Genomic DNA, 19,539 nt, shown 5'->3' on the forward strand with positions numbered 1-19,539 from the left:
GTCAAAAAACTTCACCCCAAAAGTTTAAGGAAAAGCAAGATATATCTGCACAGCCTTAAGGTATACTTCCTAAAATATTTATTAATTACAAAGAGAAAAATAGTATCTTTACAAATGGAGAAATCTGGCAGGCACCACCTTAACTACATGATCAAGTTAACATTATGGAATGACGTATCGATATCATGTACCCCCGATATGGATGTGTTGAAAAGGACCCATCGATTCTGTAGTATTTGTCAAAAAAATCCGTAACTTCAACATAACCATGAGAAAACATCAGACAAGTGCAGAGAACATTATACCAAATACCTGACCAATAAATTTCAAAAGTGTCACGGGTAAAACAGATGAGGAAAGGCTAGTCACAGACTGAAGTAAATCAAAAAGATGTGACAACTAAACACAATGTGGGATCCAAAATTGGATCCTAGAACAGAAAAAGGGCATTAGTAGAAAAACTAGTGAAATCAGAATAAAGTTTGTAGTTTAGTTAATAGTTAACTGATGTCAATTACTGTTTTGTTTACTGTATCATGGTTATATAAGACGTTAATATTACATGAAATTGGATGAAGAGTATTCTACAAGACTTCTCTGCATAACCTTTGTAACACTTCTGTAATTCTAAAATTATTTCAAAATAAAGTTTTTAAAAAGACCCATTTATATAAACAGAGATTTCAATACTTTTTTAAAAATACCAAAATCTTATTAAACATGAATGAATTGCCAAAAACTACTTTCAAGTATTTGAGGGTAGTTCTCTTGCTTTGATCAAACTTTTCCAATTCTTTCTTCTGTTCCCTTTATAATAAGGTTTCAAAACCTCCCTATAAATTCTTAAAATCAAGTGGTCAAAACATACATAAGGATGCTATATATTTTTGTGATTGTCATCAAAGAGTAATGAAATACTAATAAGAGTATTTCATTATTCTATCCTGCATTGATGTAACTGTTGAAAATTATATACTGTTTGTACAGAGATATATGATTAAGAATGTTCTACTTGTGTAGAGTTATGATAATAGTGATTATATTAGCATTAACTTATGTGAACCTTTAGGCATACTTCAGTAAGATAGTTGAAAAGATACTTGTTAGCATCACTCATTTTCCTTAAGTTTTTTTCTGGCTAACTTTTGCTCTTTCAAAATGTTATTTCAGATATTGTATTTTTCCATATTAGAACTTCCACTTAGTTCTTTTTTATATTTCCATTTCTTTACTGAACTAACATTTGTTCCCTCATTGTGTTTGTTTTCCTTTGTATATTTAAACATATTTATAATAGCTGCTTTAAATTCCTTGTCTGCTGATTTCATGATGTCTGCCATTTCAGGGTTTGTTTCCCACTAATTTGACTTTTCTCCAGGTTATAGCTCAAATTTTCTTTTTTAAATTTCTTTGCATGCCTACTAATTTTGATTATATGCTAGACATGTGTGCTATCTGTTGGTTGTTGGACTTTGTTGTATTCCTTAGCAGTGTGCTGAACTTTGTTGTGGCAGATCAAATTGTTCCTTTCACGGTTTGTTTTAAGCTGTTAGGATGATTCTATAGTAGCCTTGAATCTAGAGCTATATTTGCCCTACTTTTAAAATACAGCCTTTCTATCAGCTCTACTGAATACCCTGGTGTTCAACAAGTTCTCTCTAATCTGATGGGATAGAATGTGAACATTTCTCAACTCTGTGTATGCTCCAGTCATTTTTCAGCTCTCTAGTAATTATTCTTTCCTTAGTAAATGTTCTTTGTCTTAACTTGTGGAGTCTTGCTCTGTGTACGTGCAGCTTAATGTTTAGTAAAAGACTCAAGGGGAACCCTATATAGCTTCCTTAAGTTTTTCTGCACATCACTCTTCTCTCCAGTAGCCTGCCCCACAAATTCTAACTACCTTGCTAGCCTTAAACTCTGATCTCTGTCTCCTTAGCTCACTGAGTCTGCTCCCCTCATCCAACCCTGTACTGCAGTCTGGAAAGTGTTCAGAGGCGAAGCTGAGGGTAACTACGGGGCTCATCTCATTTGTTTCCATTCTCTTAGGAGTTATGGTCCTGCACATTTTCAAATATCTAAAAACATTTATTTCATATATTTTGCCCAGTTTTCGAGCTGTTTACAACAGTTTACAGCTGTTTACAGGAGGGCTAGTCCAGTACTATTTACTCTATCATGGTCAGTAGTATAACTTCTAAGTACTTTTAAGATATTACAAGAATTACTAATACTCTTTCAAAGAGGTACCACTGTAATTTTAAAAACATTAAAAGCATTAAGCTCTGGTCATTAGGAAACATTTATGTATTTTTACTTTGTTATACTGATTTGTTTCCTTTTCAGGAACTAATATCTATTATACAATCAATCAGTGTTTGTTCAATGGCTGAATAAAAACTAAGAAAACATTTAAGAACAAAAATATATAATTGTGGGGATATGAAGGACTTTAAAATATAAATTTATGTCATAAAGAAAACTTATGAAGCTAAATTTCTAAAGCCTCATGTCTAAACAAGATATAAAAATAAAGACTTTTAATTACATAAAATTAGACAGCTCTCCCTAACATTCTAAGGTAAAAGTAATACTCTTATTAGCAAAAAAAGTGAGAATGATGTTTGTATGTACACAGGTAAACATATGCTATTCAACTTACAAATTAATCTTAAATTATTTTTCTCTCTAAGTTTCACCCAATTTATTTGCCTTTTCAAAGTTACATGCATTTAACACTCAATTTCAAAAGATAAGTCTTCAAGCTTATTAGTTTTGAATTCATATAAGAGTCTACATTTCCAACTCCATTACACTATTAACAAAAGTACTCAATGGTTGGTGCCAATAAAGCCCAACCTGCACCCTGGATTCCTGAGCAAAAGGGAAATTACTCTATTGCTACAGGAACTACTTCTAGTCCCAGTCAGGTTCCTGGGTCTGGATGTAGGAATAACCAGGTTGAAGAGTACCACTATTTTAAAAGCTAAAACAACAAAAGCTGTCCTGCTGATGAGTGGGATACCAGATTCTTATAAAACTGCATTCACAACTTCTCAACTTTTCAACAATTTCTTCTCTACCTTTTGTATTGCTTCATGATTTAAAAAAAAAAAAAAAAAATTTGGTGAAAGCACCCTGGCATTTCAGATAGCATCTATAAGGTAATACCGTAATACCAGCAGGCCAGAGATAAGTTATTTTTTTTTATAACTGCCACTGGAAACTCAATCAAAATTGCTACAGGTTCCATTCTGAAATAATCATAAAAATATTTGTATAAACATTCAAGTATCTCAGTAGTGATCCTTAAAATTTCTTTACTAGGTCCTATTCCACAATTCTGATAGCGAAGTTCATTTTTCTTTACTGTAAATAGCTCAAAAAAGCAATCAAAAAACCTTGAGAAACATGGAAAAACAGCCAGAGTTCAATAAAACTGTTCTTTCAGATTAAAGACATTCAAATGAAGCACTTATACTCAACGGGAAAACAACGATTACACTAGGCTGTTAATCACAGCACTTTATTAAAAATAAAAACACTAATAGAATGTGAGAAGAGCTGCAAATTATTGGCTTCTGAAAGTAATCTGCCACATAAAGGAGCTGCTGAAAAACACGTGGCAGTTACAATGAGTTCAAGCTGTACACTGGTTGATCTCAATGGTATCTCTCAACAGATTGGGGATAGCTCATGGAAATTCACAAGTGAGAAGCATGAGAAAAAGACTGATGTCTCTGCCCTTTCCCAACCTAATACAATTTACCATTATCTCCAAATTTAAAATATAAAAATATTGAATTAAAGAGAACTAAAGCAGAGGAATAACGCTACACAATGGAGATGATTTAGGTTTAGCATCCTATTACACAGTCACAATCTGATTTATAAACATCTGCTTTCAGGAGACTCATACAAAGCTCATATAGCTAATAGCTATAGCCCCCTACCTCTGCTCTATCCCCTTCTCCTGGATGCCCCACATTGGAGTTAGTGTTAAAAAATCTTAATACTTTTACAGATTCTACAATTTCAAAGTAGAGATACAAAAGATTTTACAGAAAACAAAGGCAGATTTTAGAGTAAGGAATAATTTTTTAAACAAAGTTCTCTTTAATAGTAGAAAGGGATCTTCTGTGAAAAAGAATGCCAAATCACTGGAAAATGGTAAAGGTTACTATAAAGACAATCACTGTATAGCTAAAATTTGTAATGCTAAAATTCTATGATTTTCTGAAACAGAAAAAATGGTATTTGAATGTCTATTATTATCATCAGGGATTCTTTAATATATCGCTTGTTTAAAATGGCACAAATCTCATTGTTATGTATTATTAAAAAGAAAGATACTTTGTAACCAAGTTGCTTTTTGAAATTGTGACATGTATTTTAAGACTTGACAGATGGATGCTATTTTCCTTCTACATATATATGACAAAAACAATGATTTATTTGATATCTACTTCAGATTTGGGAATCATTTTCCATGTTATGATCCATATTTTTTAACTTCTAGAAGAAATCAAAATGTGTACTGAGCATGAAAATGACTCCCAAATATCCTTAAAATTTTCATGCTAATTCAGATATCTTTATTGATGCCAGTAAAATGAAGAGCTGCTAATTAATTTTAAAACTATTTTCCATTTCCTGGCTATACATAAATATGAATCCCAACAGCAGGATTAAAACTGATATGCTCAAGATCTCTAATCACATGTAAATGAATTCCATACAAATATTTATAAGCCAACAACCTTGACTAGAAATTTATTTAAAAGGATGCACTTATAAATTAAAGACAAGAATTAAACTGAACAAATACACATTACTTATTAATAATATTTATTAAAATGGCACATGCCAGGCAATGCTAGGAATCATTAAGATAAATGACAAAAATGATAAAAGGCACAAATCTTTTTCCAAATCAACTTACAGTTTAGAGAAGAAACTGTAAGCATCAAATGACTATTCTATAGAAAGTAGTGCTGGAAGAGAGCTAAAATAAATGTAAAATGAGGTAAAGTACAAGAGAATTTTTTTTTCTTTGCTGAAAGACTGCCAAGAGCACTGCAGCTGAGGTGGCATTTAAAACTGTGCCTTGAAAGACATACAGAATTTGGTCCTAGTAGAAAGGAATTGAATCTTATGAACATAGCAACTTAAGGCAAATGAGAAACTGATGTTAATTGAGTTTGGTGGATAGAAGCAATATATACACAGTATAACTAGTGTTTAATTCGATCTGTCAGTCAGTCAGACAGGTTAGGGTCATATCCTGACCCTGACATATGTATTAGCTGTCTGATTCTGGGCAGGTTATCTACTGTTTTTAAACTTCATTTTTCTTAAGTATGTATACAAATAATAACTATCCTAAAGTAGATAATAACAAATAATTATCCACTTTACTGTGCTGATGTAAGGATTAAAATAGATAGTATACTGAAAGCATTTAGCATGTTCCTTGGCACAGAGTAAGTGTTTGATTACTACTAATTTACTATTAAAAACAGTAATAAATCTAGTTTGTTAACTGAAATTGAATGAGATTGGATTATGTTAGACTGAACACATGTCTACCTTCTCTTCCAACCAAACTCTTTTGAAATGACAGAAAAAAATACTTGAATAAGAAAAGATGTCATCCTTAACATTTAAATGTTGAGAAATTCTTAAAAGATATAAAGTGGTTTGAGGAAGATGAAAGAATAGAGAAAATGTAGAGTCAAATCCGGTAGAAGAGAGAATAGGTTTCAAATGAGCAGGTAAGAGCAAGATTAGATGTCCCATAGATTGGGGTCCCCAATCCCCGGGCCGCGGACTGGTACTGGTCTGTGGCCTGTTAGGATCATGGTTGCACAGCAGGAGGTGAGTGGCGGGAGAGCAAGCGAAGCTTCATCTGTATTTGCAGATGCTCCCTAGTGCTAGCATGACTGCCTCAGCTCCACCTCAGATCGTCAGGCATTAGATTCTCAGAGCAGCACTGGTCCCTGGTGCCAAAAAGGTTGGGGACCGCTGCCATAGATTAAAGACATGAGAAAACACATGGGTAATTACGTAAAGAACTATCTTTAGAATACCTGGGCCAGATATGTTCACTCTTCCACTCATACTAAGCCACATACTGCCCTGGTTTCACCCTTGACTTGAAACTTTAACAAATTTTTCCCCAAAAAGAGTCCCTAGGGCAAACTTTTATGAATAGACTCTACACAGGTCAACAATAGGCAAAAAGGGATAAAGATAATTATGTATAGAAAATCAAAGCATCTGGTTTAACACAATGAAAGAGAGGTACAAACTCAATAAAGAAATAATCAATGGGACAGACTAAATAAGTAAAAAGGAGAAAACGTTAGAAGATGTTAACGACTTGCACCATAAAACAAGAATAAGTCATTTAAAAAACTTTTAGAGATCTTGAAAATTAAAAATATAGGCAGGAGAGATGTCCAGTTTCAGCCCCAGTATTAAAGCGCTTGAAAGTCATCATTCCTATCCTTAAAACAAAAAAGCTGGGCAAACTTAAAATAAATGAAACTTAAATGACTGCCAACCCAAAATTTGGAGACAGGTACAGCAACCAAGATCTGCTTACATGAAGCAAAAGCCACTGGGGATCCATAAACTGGTAGAAATATTTAAATGGTAATTTTGATAAATTGCTGGAGATTGAATGTGAAACTAATGTGAGAATAAGAAAATCCTGGGGGCTACAGTCTTAGAGATGACCCTATATTTTTGTGGGCTTTCCTCTCTAGGAACTCAGCCAGATTCTTACCATGAAGTTCCAAAAAGATCCCCTCCTCTCTTAGGCAGTGGGAGGGAATCAGTAACCACTGTGACACAAGCCCAGACTTTTCCACCACAAAGGCCTCCTTTCCAGAGGAAAAGACTTTGTTATAGAGCACAACTCTCAAATCTTATTCCGGCTGGACGAAAGGAAGTCCTATCTGCTGCAACTTTGCTTTCCTGTTTCACCGAGGGAAAAGGGGAATACTACAACCCATGGTCAACACTGGACAGGTCTTCAAGGAAACAGACTGGGAACACTATAGACAGGGAAGGGAGTAGGAAAGCACGGGTGGGGGACAAGGGGGGGAGGGTGGAAAGCTATACCAGTGGACAAATACTTGTAAAGGTCATAGCCATGATACGCAGGCCCACTTAAAATCTGAGACTTAATCAAAAGATTATAAAACAGTCTTTCTCCACATCTTAATGCCACACAAATGGGGCTGAAGTATAATAGTGGATTACAGGTAAAATAACTCTTTTTGAAGATCAGAACATAGGAAAGTTCCAAAGTCAAGAGTGAAGGCCAAAAAGCCAAGTACATCAGGGTAATCTGAAGCCTCTGGTATCTATAGCTACTACGAATATTAAACACAACCCAACTCCTAATCAGATTAACATAAATCCTCACACTAAAGGCCTGTTTACCTTGGCTCCCATTACCTGATACAAGATGCCCAACTTTCAACAAGAAATTATAAAGCATGCCAAAAGGCAAGGAAAAATGAAACAGAACATGGTATATGACATAGTTGTTGGGATTACTGGATAGTGAATTTGAAGTAGCTATGACTAATACGCTAAGGGCTCTAATGAAAAAAGTGGCTAACATACAAGAATAGATAAGTAAACAGAGAGACAGAACTCTTAAGAAAGAATCAAAAGAAAATGCTAGAAATAGAAAACATAGTAACAGAAAAGACTGCCTTTAATGAGCTCATCAGTATACTTGACATGGCTGAAGAATCAGTCAACTTGAAGATAGGTTACAGATACTTCCGAAACTGAAATGAAAAGAGAAAAGAAAAAACGAAACAAAACAAAAAACTCACAACATCCAAAAACTGTGGGACAGTATCAAAAGTGTAACATATGTGTAACTGAAATGCCAGAAGGAGAAGGAAGGAATGGAGAAGAAATATTTGAAGTAAAAATGTATGAGAACTTTCCAAAATTAATGACAAACAAAAAAACATAGATGTAGGAGATTCAGAGAACACCCAAGAAATATTTTAAAAATTCACCTAATCATATCATATTCAAATTGCCAAAAACGAAAGACAAAGAGAAAATTTTGAAAGAATTCAGAGGGAAAAAATATCACCTTACCTGTAGAGGAACAATAAAAATTACAATGACCTGCTTGTCAAAATCACCTAAGGAATGAGAGTAGAATGAAATATTTAGTGTTGAAAAAAAAATAATAATAACCACCAACTTGAATAAGTGAAGGAGAAATAAAAACTTTCTCAAATAAAAACTGAGGAAATTCATTGCCAACTGACCTGCTGTGAAAGAGATGTTAAAAGATATTCTTCAAGCAGAAGAAAAATGAAATAGGTAAGAAACTTGGATCTACATAAAAAAGGAAGTGTTAGAGAAGGAATAAAGGCAAGATCAAATCTTTTGTTTTACTTATTCTTAACTGATCTAAAAGGCAACTATTTGTTTAAAGCAATAATATAGATAAGTGAAATGAATGACTGTAGTACACAAAGGGTGGGAAGAAGGAATTGAGAATACCCTGTTCTAAAGTACCTGAAACCTCAAGTGGAGCAGTAATTATTATTTAAAGATAGACTCAGAGGTCTTAAGATGGCTGCTGGGTGGCTAGGTTCTAACCAGTGAGTAGGGCTGACTGTGGGATCTGCGCTGGGGAGGGAGGTAACCTGTGTGGGTGGCCTCACAGCCTTACAACAGAGCCACCTAAAGCCTCTGGCCCAGACCCACAGGAGAATCAGCTCGGCTAGCCTCGGAAGGGGCATTGCAGGGCCTTCTCCAGCCTATTGTAGGAGAGGTTCTGTGTCTCCACCTCTGTCAAGCGAGAGGGTTGAGGAGGCTTTCCGTAAGGGAAACAGGCTTGTGTTTACAATTGCTGTATCCCAGGAAAGAGCTGTAGTTACAGGAGTGTCAGCAACCTAGACATTCAGTACCAGAACCATCTAGCGCTTAGTGCTTTGCTTGGAACAGCTTTCCACCTATCTGGGAATCGGAGTTTGACTGCCGCCAGAAAGCCTGCCAAGTTTCCAGTTGTTGCAGCTAAGCAGGAAAAGATGTACCTTTCTAGAGCCATCCTCTTGCAGTGGAGTGGGCTGCTACCTCCTGGCCTAAATGAAAGTGATGTTGAGTTGAATTCAGAAGAAGACACATTAGAGAACTCAACTTAATTTACAGAAAGAGAAAGATGGGACCATTACAAAAATCAGAGATCTCAGATTTCCCTTCAGATGGACCAAAAACTGAAGCAGAGGTGAATGTAACTGAATATGAAGAGTGTCCTTCTGAAATTACCTTACATATGTGAAATAAATTTCAGGAATTGCATAAAAAACACTCCATAGAAAATCTTAACTTCAAGATTCAAAAGAAAAAAAAACAAAACAAAACCCAGAAAAGGTAAACTGAAGAATGAAGAAGAATCTCAGAGTGAACAGTCCTCAAGTAAAACCCAGTGGAAGGAACTTAGAATTCTGGAGTCAAAGACAGGTTTGAATCCCCTGTTAAAAATTAAAAAACTGACAATTCAGGCCTTGAAAAGAACATAGACCAGGCTATGGAAGAGTGGAATATTGAAAAGACTGGAACTCAACAAGCAGTTAGCTACTCGAGAGCTTAGTGTAAAAACTGCCAAAGTGACTGCATGTCACAACTCTGTAAAAGCCAAAAAAGAAGCTAAAAATTCACAAGTTGATGGGAAAAAGAAGAAACCTGCATGGGCATTTGAAGCAAAGAAGAGAAGGGAAACCAAAAGCGACATGGGATATATGTAACTTGCTGGAGTTCTTCAAAACACTGCGTCTTTACTTGAGTTTTAACTTGAGTCTTCAATTGCTCAATTTATGAAAAAGGTTTTCCTTATTTCCATATTTACGTTAAATATGGTAGGAAATTTATAGAAGTAGAAAAATAAGCATAAAGTTTGGGAGTTGATCATCAAATCTTCTCAGTCTTTTTCTAAATAGTTCAACCTATCAAAGTGAATGGAATTTAGCTTTCTGTTATTTGTACAAAAAATCTAAGCATATGTATAAGAAAATAATGGATTTTATTTATTTATATAAACTTACAGTATAAAATCAATTTTACTTTTCACCCATTTGTTATAGCATAGCCAATGAGCTCCTTGTAGTTTCTTATCTGTATTCAGTGTAACTGTACTTATTTTGGAATTGTGTTTTTAAGATTGACATTTGTTTATAACGAATTAGTCATAAGTCCAAGAAAGTCTCAACTGATATCATCTTTACAAATGACTTTATTGTAATGTTATAAAATTATTGGATGCAGTAGAGTTGAGACTTTACAATCACATAATAAAAGTAATTGATTAAAAAAAAGGATGAACTTATATTAAAAACATAGAATGTAAAATTTAGATAATCACTAAAATATTTTTAAAAGAAGTACATTAATACTCTAAGAGATGAAAGAGAATCAAAAATACGATGGAAAACAGTATGGCATGAAACAGAATCACATAAAATATTGAAAAATACGATAGAAAACAGTATGGCAGTTCTTCAAAAAAATAAAATAAAAATAGAATTCATATGATCTAGCAATTTCACTTCTGAGTATACACACAAAAGAACTGAAAGCAGGTCTCAAAGAGATATTTGTATACTCATGTTCACAGCAATATTATTTATAATAACTAAAATATGGAAGCATCCCAAGTGTCTGGTGATAGATGAATGGATAAGCAAAATGTGGTATATACATATAAAGGAATATTATTCAGCCTTAAAAGGGCAGGAAATTCTGACCTATGCTACAACATGGATGAACCTTGAGGAGGACATCATACTAAGTGAAACAAGCCAGTCACAAAAAGACACATATTTGAGGTACCTAGAATAGTCAGAATCAGAGACAGAAAGTAGAATAGGGTTGCCAGGGGCAGAGGGGAAGGGAGAATGGGGAGTTATTGTTAAATATGTATAGAGTTTCGGTTTTAAAAGATGAAAAGATTCTGGTGATGGATGGTGGTGATGGCTGCACATCAACATGAATGTACTTAATGCCAATAAACTGTGCATTAAAATGGTTAAGGTAGTAGACTGTATGTTATATATATTACAAAACAGAATTTGGAAAAAATATATTGGCAGGAGAAGATAACAAGATAGAGAAGAGGACAAGGTTAGCTAGAACAAGAAACCATGGACATGAGTAATTCCAGATTAGGATAATAGTCAAGGAACGAAGGGGCTGTGAACAGGAAGCAGATTACAAATTCTCTTCCTAAGCCCTGTTCAAGGAGGCCCAAATGAGTTAGAAATATCTTTTTATAACAGATTAGAAAATGCCAAAATTTTGAGTAAGATCCTTTTTCACAGAAATATAATTTTTTGAAGATCTTCATGTGTTAGTGGTTGTAGTTTAAATATCCTTTGTTTAGAAAAACCACATGACTGAAAGTTACAATGAATTCAGTGAAATAAAAAAGTAAAGGGATGAATGAAGAATGATATACAATGCTAACACTAATCAAAAGAAAGCTGAAACAGCTAGCTATGTTAATTTTAGACAAAGCAGACTTCACGACAAAGTAGAGTATCAGGAATAAAAAGAGGCATTACATAATAAAAAAGTTGCCAATTTTCAAGAGACCACATAACAATTCCAAACATGTGTGCACCCAACAAAAGAGTGCCAAAATACACGAGGCAAAAACTGATAGAACAGCAAGTGAATAGGTAAATTCACTATTGTAGTTAGAGAGTTTAAAAACTCTTCTGTCAGTAAATCATACATCAAGTAAGAAGAAAATCAGTAAGGAAATAGATGACTGGAACAGCATTATCAATCAACTTGATCTAACTGACATTTATAACATGTTCCAACTAACAATGGCAGAATGCATATCATTCTTAAATCTACACGGAAAATTCACCAAGAGAAACAACATCTGGGCCATGAAACACATTTTAACCTAATTTAAAAGAACAAAAATCATATAAAGTATGTTCTCTGATCACAATGGCGTTAAACAAGAAGTGACAGAAATATAGATAGAAAATCCCCAAATATTTGGAAATAAATAAAAATCTAAATAATCCATGGGTCAAAGAGCAAGTCACACAGAAAACTATAAAATATTCTGAACTAAATGAAAGTAAAAACACAACTAATCAAAACGTGTGGGCTGCAAGAGAAGAAATGTTGAGAAAAATTTATAGCATATATGCATATATTATAAAGAAGAAAAATAAAAAAATCAATAACCTAAGATTCTACCTAAGGAACTAGAGAAAGAAGAACAAATTAAGCCTCAAATAAGCAGAAGGAAATAATAAAAATAAGTGCAACAACCAATGAAAATGAAAACAGGATAACATAGAAAATAAAATAAGACTTAAAGCTGGTTATTTGAAAATATCAATAAATTGATAAAGGTTCCAAGAAAAAAAAAAAAAAAGCCACAAATTACTGGTATCAGATATGAAAGAGGGCCCATTACTACTGATCTATTAGACAATAAGGAAATAGTATAAACAACTCTCTGCCCACATATTTAATAACTTAGATGAAATAGACTAATCCTTTGAAAAACATAAACTATGGAAATGCACACATGGAGAACTAGATAACCTTAATAGCCCTATATCTATTAAAGAAGAGTCAATAATTAAAAACCTTCTATAAAGAAAGCACCAGGCCCAGACGTTTCACTGGTGAATTCTACCAAATAATTGATAAATAATTCTAATTCTCCACAATCTCTTTAAGAAAACAGAAATGTAGAGAATACTTCCTAAGTCATTTTATAGAGAAAACATTATCCTATTATCTAAACTAGATAGACATTACCAGAAAATTATACCAACATAGCTCATGAACACAGATGTAAAGATTCTTAAGAAAATATTAGCAAATGATGAATAAATAAATGAAAAAGAACAGACAAATCTCCTGTGCAGAAGAATTTCAAATAATTTATGTAGATACTCTGCCCACAATGAGGTGGAGCCTAAATCTACAGCTTAAGTGTATACAGTTACTTCCTTCCAAAGTGTATAGAAGGAAAAGGAAAAAAGGAGTCACTTCACAGTGGAGACACGTGACAAACACTACCTCAGCCAGGTGATCAGGGTCAATATCCATGGTGATCAGTAATGTTGATAAGTATATATCCTCAATATGATGTGATGAGAATAGAAATTTACCTCTTTGGTCCTCCTCTAAAAAAATCCATAGTTCTAGCACGATCATGAGAAAAATAGACAAATCTTAATGTTAGACAAAACTTCATTCTACAAAATACCTTATCAGAGCTCCTCATAACTATCAAGGTCATCAAAAACAAAAAAAAAAGTCTGAGAAATTGTCCCAGCCAAGAGGAACCTAATGAGCTACAATGACTAAATGTGATGTGATATTCTGGATAGGATCCTGGAACAGAAAAAGGACATTAAATTAAAAACCAAGGAAATGTGAATAAAGTATGGACTTTAGTTAATAAAAAAATTTATCAGCATTTAATTGTGACATATATATCATACTACTGTAAGCCATTAACAACAGAGGAAACAGTATGGGATATATGGAAACTCTGTACTATCTTCATAACTTTTTTATAAATCTAAAACTATTCTAAAATAATAAGGTTACTGAAAGTATAGGCAGAAAAGCAATCTGGACTCAAATAAAATCAGTGGAGTGGAAAGTAAGTCTAGCAATTTTTCCAGAACAAAACATTAAAGGATAAGAAACAGCACGTAAAGAAAAAGTCCAAGAGGAAATAACAGAATAAGGAGCAAAAACTACAAGTAGTCAAATACATAACATAAAAATTCTCTGGATTTGAACAAATTTAAGTGTCTGTTTTTAAAGGGATCACTCCACGCTGGACAATATGAATTAGGGGTGGAGGAAGAAAGAAATCCATATCATGAAATAGCAGAATTCAAAGATAAAAATTCCAAAGGCTTACAGAGAATAAGAGGCAACTAATATCTAAAAACGAACAAGAAAAAGATTCCTAACAGTATGCTCAAAGAAAATTAAACTTAATAGGACAGCAAATAATATATTCTCAGATATGCAGTCTTGAAAATTTACTTCTCACACAATCTGAGAAATTTATTATAAGGTATAATCTAGCAAAATAAATTAAAAACAAGAAAAAGTCAAAGAAAATAGAAATTGTAGTCCAATGAATATACCTGAGGGGAAGGCACAGTATATGAGCAAGAAGGCAATAAAAACATAATGAAGTTTTAAAATTATTTGGTGAGGGGAAAGAGATCATGATTAACCTTAAGTGCTGCTGGAGTGGGGGCGAGGCGCAGGGCATGGCTAGTGGACTGAAGAAGGGAGGCGGCAGGCAGGAGAGCAGTGCTGCCTGTGGAGAACCGTGGAGGTCGACCAGATTCACTGGCTGCCATCCCCGCTGTCATGCACTGGGTTAAAAAAGACAACTAACATCAACCATGAAAGATCCAAGTTACAGTAGTACTAGCCCAAGCACAATCAATGAAGATGAGATTTTTAACGGTCATTTTCATGAAGATGACAATCCATTTGTAGAGTATGTGTGGATGGAAAATGAAGAGGAAATAAATAAACAGAGGAGTTATGGGAAGAAGAATTTATTGAATGCTGTTTACAAGAAATGCTGGAAGAGGAAGAACAACACTTTTTCCAGCTTGAGATCTCCCACAAACTATGGACCAAATCCAAGACCAATTCAATGACCTTGTTATCAGTGATGGCTCTCCTCTAGAAGATCGTGTTGTTAAGAGCAACCGGAATCCAAATGCAAAGGAGTTTGTTTCTGGGGTGAAATACTAAAATATTTGAGTTAGATGGGGCCCTCTTTTAGTGGATATAGCACAATTTTCACACTGTGAAGGCAATATTAGAAGATTTCACTATGAAATCTCTCTCGTTACTGTGTTACACTTATGCACTGCCAAATTTTGTTAGTCTTGCATCCTTAATAAAAGTGCTGAGACAGTTATTAAGTAAAAAGCTGTCAAACATTACTGAAAATAGAATCGGCCCCATGGCTTGATGTGAAGTCAGTGAGGAAAGAAGAACCAGTCAAGTTGTGACAATGCACCAAATTATATGACCTCTAAATCTTAAAAAGAAAAATTCTAAACTATGTATGTCATATTTTTAAGGGTAACCTCTTGATAGAAACAAATTAAGATGGACTGGCAGGACTCAAAGACATAAAACAATAAGTATAAAGTTGTCCATAATCGGTAATCCTCTAAAAAAGGGCATTGAAAGTTTGAAAATAAAACAACAGAAAATATGTATCAGGTAATGCTATTAAAAAAGAAAGCAGAAAGCAGGTATAGTAATGTCAGTATCAGACAAAACATAATTGAAGGCAACAAGAATGAGGGCAAAACAAATGTATCCTGCTTATAAAATAAATACCATGTTTTCTTAATTCTAAGATGTACTTGTTCATATTTTAACGTCTGTGAAATCAGATGTACCTTATAATCCAAGGTATCTTAGATTCGATGAAACACAGTAATCCACCAGGAAAGTCAGTCGTGATTCCTAATGCGCTGAAAACACAGTTTCTGAATATATAAAGCAGTAAGAGAAACATAAGAATTGAACAAATCTGCACTCATATCTTTCTTAGAAATGTTTACTTAGAAATTGGCAGATTAAGCAGACAAAAATTAGATAAGGCTCTAAAGGATTTTATGAACAAAGTCAACAAGTCTGATCTAATAGATATTTACAAACAGTAATATCCAGCAAACATAATACCTATAGAGCTGTCACCAAAAACTGACCATAAATTATATTGCAAAAAGAATCTTACATCTCAAAGAATTGAGAAATGTGGTCATCTGCTGACAGGAAGAGAATATAGGTTTGAAGAGTATAAAGGTGTAAAATAACTGCTATACAAGGAAGGGAAAAGGAATAGACTAGAAAAACCTAATAGGATTTCTTAGCAGTCCGAGACCCAATTAAAGATGGTGCTCATGAATTTAGTATGGGTCTTCCTGGTTGTGAGAGAATAACATACTCCAAAATGAAGTAATTCGAAGCTATCCAAATACCTGGAATGTCCACCTACACATTTGCTGAACAGCTAGGTGACTGGTTTAGGGACACAATGCGATGTGAACATAAACTCACAAAAGTAGTTTGCCAAGGCTACACATTCTGAGTATTCAAACAATTTCAAAGCAAGGGGATAAGAGCTGCATGTGAGTGATCCCACAGACTTTAGAGCTCCCCTAAAGTTTCAGTCCCAAAAGTAGAGAAGAACTAATCTGATAACAGAGGAATGCATTCTATTGGAGTTTTAGTAGGTGTGTGTTCTGATAAGCAGCCCTTGCAGTGAACTGGTGGTTTAAACACAAATGACTTACATAAACAATTGAAGGAAGTTATAAAATAAAATGAACACAAAATATTCCTCCCATTCTTGTGTGCAGGAGAGATGTTTCACTTTTAAGGAAGTCATCTGACATTTTCCTGACATCAAAAGTACTCATTAAAAAAGGTGTGCCAGATGTTAATGACGTACCTACCACAGCAGTGTGCCCAAAAAAAGACAGTTTTCTCTCTTTTCATCCTAAATCAAAATGATGTCTCCTCAATAAGATTCCAACCACCCAGAGGGGAGGAAAGACAAAATGTGTACAGGTATTTCTGCTCGTTATCCATTTAGACCAATAAAAAAGGAAAACTGACTTTGTTCCAATGTGCTTAATGACTTACATTAACTCTAATCATAACCAATTTTCCAAAACATAGTCATAAGAAAAACTGCATTAGCATTTTTTCGAGAAACTATCTTTTTTATTTTTATTGTTTTTTAAAGCCTGTAGTTTTTAAAATTTCTTTTATTATTAGTTTCAAGTATACAGCACATTGGTTAGACATGTATATAGTTTATGAAACGATCCCCCAGATTACCTTTCCTCTGGCTAACTGCATTCCCTATGCCATGCTCCCCATCCCTGTGACCATCTATCAACTACTAATTTGTACTTCTTTAACCCTTCACTATGCATTAGCATTTTTTAAGATTCAGATTCAGAAGTCCAAATTCTAGCAGTTTTTATTTCCTTAGATCGTGTAAAAAGTAAGAGTTCAAATAATACCTAATTCAGATCTTTAACAAAATTATTTTACGAGAAACCGCAACTATTTGTAAAGGAGTGTAAACTGAAGAGGATCTTTAAAACTTACGAGAAAATCACCAAACTGGAATCCAGCTACAAAGTCTCTCACATTTTTTTTTATCATTTGCCTACAGTGCTCAGGTAGACACTGTTTAAGAAGAAACTCAGAGAGTAATTCTGATAGTAAACAAAGGTTACTGTTAACAATATACATATAGCTAAAATATTAGAATATATAGTTATAAAGCAGTAGTAGCACTTAAAATGCTAATACTGTAGAAAAATATCTCTCAAAATGCACTTAGTATAATTGAAACTATACTATATTTTTTATTTCTGATGCTTGCTTAAGCATACATCACTAGTGCTATATTTTCAGTGTCAAAAACACTATAACCTAAAATGAAAAACACACTGATCCAGCATTGAAATGATATGAAATCAAGTCTATAAGCAGCCAGATTGTCAGAGATGTCTTTCAGACCCAAGTGAAATTCTGCCAACTATGACATTATTGTATAATTTAGCATCTTTTAAATATAGCTACCAATTAAAAGATTAGGACATACTATATCTTCCTTCTGGTGTTTTAGCACTGTATAACAGATTCTTTCTCTATAACAAAATAAAGGCATCAAATTCAAATTCAAGCTTGCTCTCCGTTTTGTGTCCTGAAATGTCATGTGCAGAACTTTTATTTAACTGTTAAACTTCAAAAATTATAATTGAGGCATTAAGTTATTACCTGGATCTCAAAAATTAATGTGTTAAGATTCATGACTTTTGGCAAAGATGAAATGTTAAACATTAAACAAATAATTGTATTTTCATTATATTTCTACCTCTCCAAAGATATTTAAAATCAGAATGGTCATTATAGCCCAACTCAACAATAATAGGGACTAAACTTTCTTAATCTAAGTAGACTCAGACCATAACCTTAGATTTATACAATCTCTCTACTTATGTTTAGTATAAAACGTCAATCTTTTCCTCTCCCTTATCTTAAATATCCAAAAAAAAAAAAATCACAAATCTTGTTCTACTGTCCTTTGTAGGAACATCTTTCTGACATTTAATAAATATTTACCATGTATGAGACATTGAAGGATAAAAGTTTCTCTTTCTACTGTCATCACCTAGTTGACGGTTATTTGGTACAAAATTCTTAATCGGTATCACAGATTCCATATTGTCCTCTCAATCCACTCAACACACCTCTAATACACTCATCCTCTTAATGTGCAACTTGTTTCTTCATGTACCTGAAAATTCCTAGGGTCTTCCAGCTACTCAACAAATCCTAACCTTTTGAATAGGTATTATATAATCTGGTCTATACACACTTTCCAGGATGCATATTCTTGTATTCTCACTTTTCTGAACACTGGTAAATTGAGCTGCTCTCTATTCTCCAAGTGCACTTTGAGCCTTCTTTCTGATACAGCTGAAATGTCACCATTTTTCATCTTTGTGTAACCTAATCAATCTATAAACTCGCTCCTCCTTCTAGGCTCAGCTAAAATGCCACATTCGAGACATCTTCCTTCTCTGTCAAACTTAGCAGAAATCATTTCTTCCCATTCGGAATTAAAGTAGGACTCTATCATTTAGCACAGCTTGCATGGTTAATTCTTTAGATTCGTAATTCAAAACCTCTAACCCAGCACTGTTTAGAACTTTTTGGATTCAATAACTTAGTAACACTTGGGGTCACCGTGGAATATACTGTCCATACTCAGGTACCTTTGAGAGTACAAGAGAGTACTTTTCGTAATTATGCTGGGACAACAGACTTATAAATCAGGACTGTCTCAGCATACTAGATGCAGGATCATCCTTACTAAATGATACACTTGACCAACCTTGTCACTAAGTGTAGCCACAGTAGACTTAAAAGACCGAACTTGAAATTAAGAGAATGTAAATTACCTCTGTCATGAAACATTAAACTTGCTGTAGTACAGTGAGTTCTGAAACTGAAAATCTAGGTACCAGTCATGACTCTGTTGCTAACTAGCTAGTAATATAAGGTGCTTAACTGAGTCTCCAGCTCAGCTATACTAGATGTTCAGATCTCTAAGGTCCATTCTAACTGGACTCTCTGATTTTACATTCTCTCTCTTGATAGCCTACACAGTAAGGTCTCTATCAGGTAACCATGAATCTCTATTTACAAACTATGTATACTCAATAAGATAATTGTTGGTTTAAGAAAACAAAGCCGCTTTTAGTATTTTAATAAATCATACCTAACCGCCTTCATTTATATGACATGATTTGCCTTCCAGGAAAAAAATGCTTAAATAGCTGACATTTGGAGATAGTTACCAAATACTCGTAATAACCAATTTTCTTCTCCCATAGCATTTTGTTTCAAATAAAAACTCAAAAAGTATTA

The 19,539-nt window shown here is 33.9% G+C and overlaps 1 protein-coding gene and 2 pseudogenes across 7 annotated transcripts in view; 2 read left to right on the plus strand and 1 right to left on the minus strand.

Moving 5' to 3' along the window:
- NEO1 (neogenin 1) overlaps positions 1 to 19,539 on the minus strand; it is a 222,214-nt gene that overhangs the window by 70,043 nt on the left and 132,632 nt on the right. The gene's annotated exons all lie outside the window — the stretch shown is intronic.
- On the plus strand, positions 9,075 to 9,791 carry LOC120597818 (protein FAM204A-like; annotated as a pseudogene).
- On the plus strand, positions 14,263 to 15,247 carry LOC120597914 (polyadenylate-binding protein-interacting protein 2-like; annotated as a pseudogene).

The sequence above is a fragment of the Pteropus medius genome, unplaced genomic scaffold (genome assembly GCF_902729225.1).
Source record: "Pteropus medius unplaced genomic scaffold, Ma_sr-lr_union100, whole genome shotgun sequence".
Lineage (NCBI taxonomy): Eukaryota > Metazoa > Chordata > Mammalia > Chiroptera > Pteropodidae > Pteropus > Pteropus medius.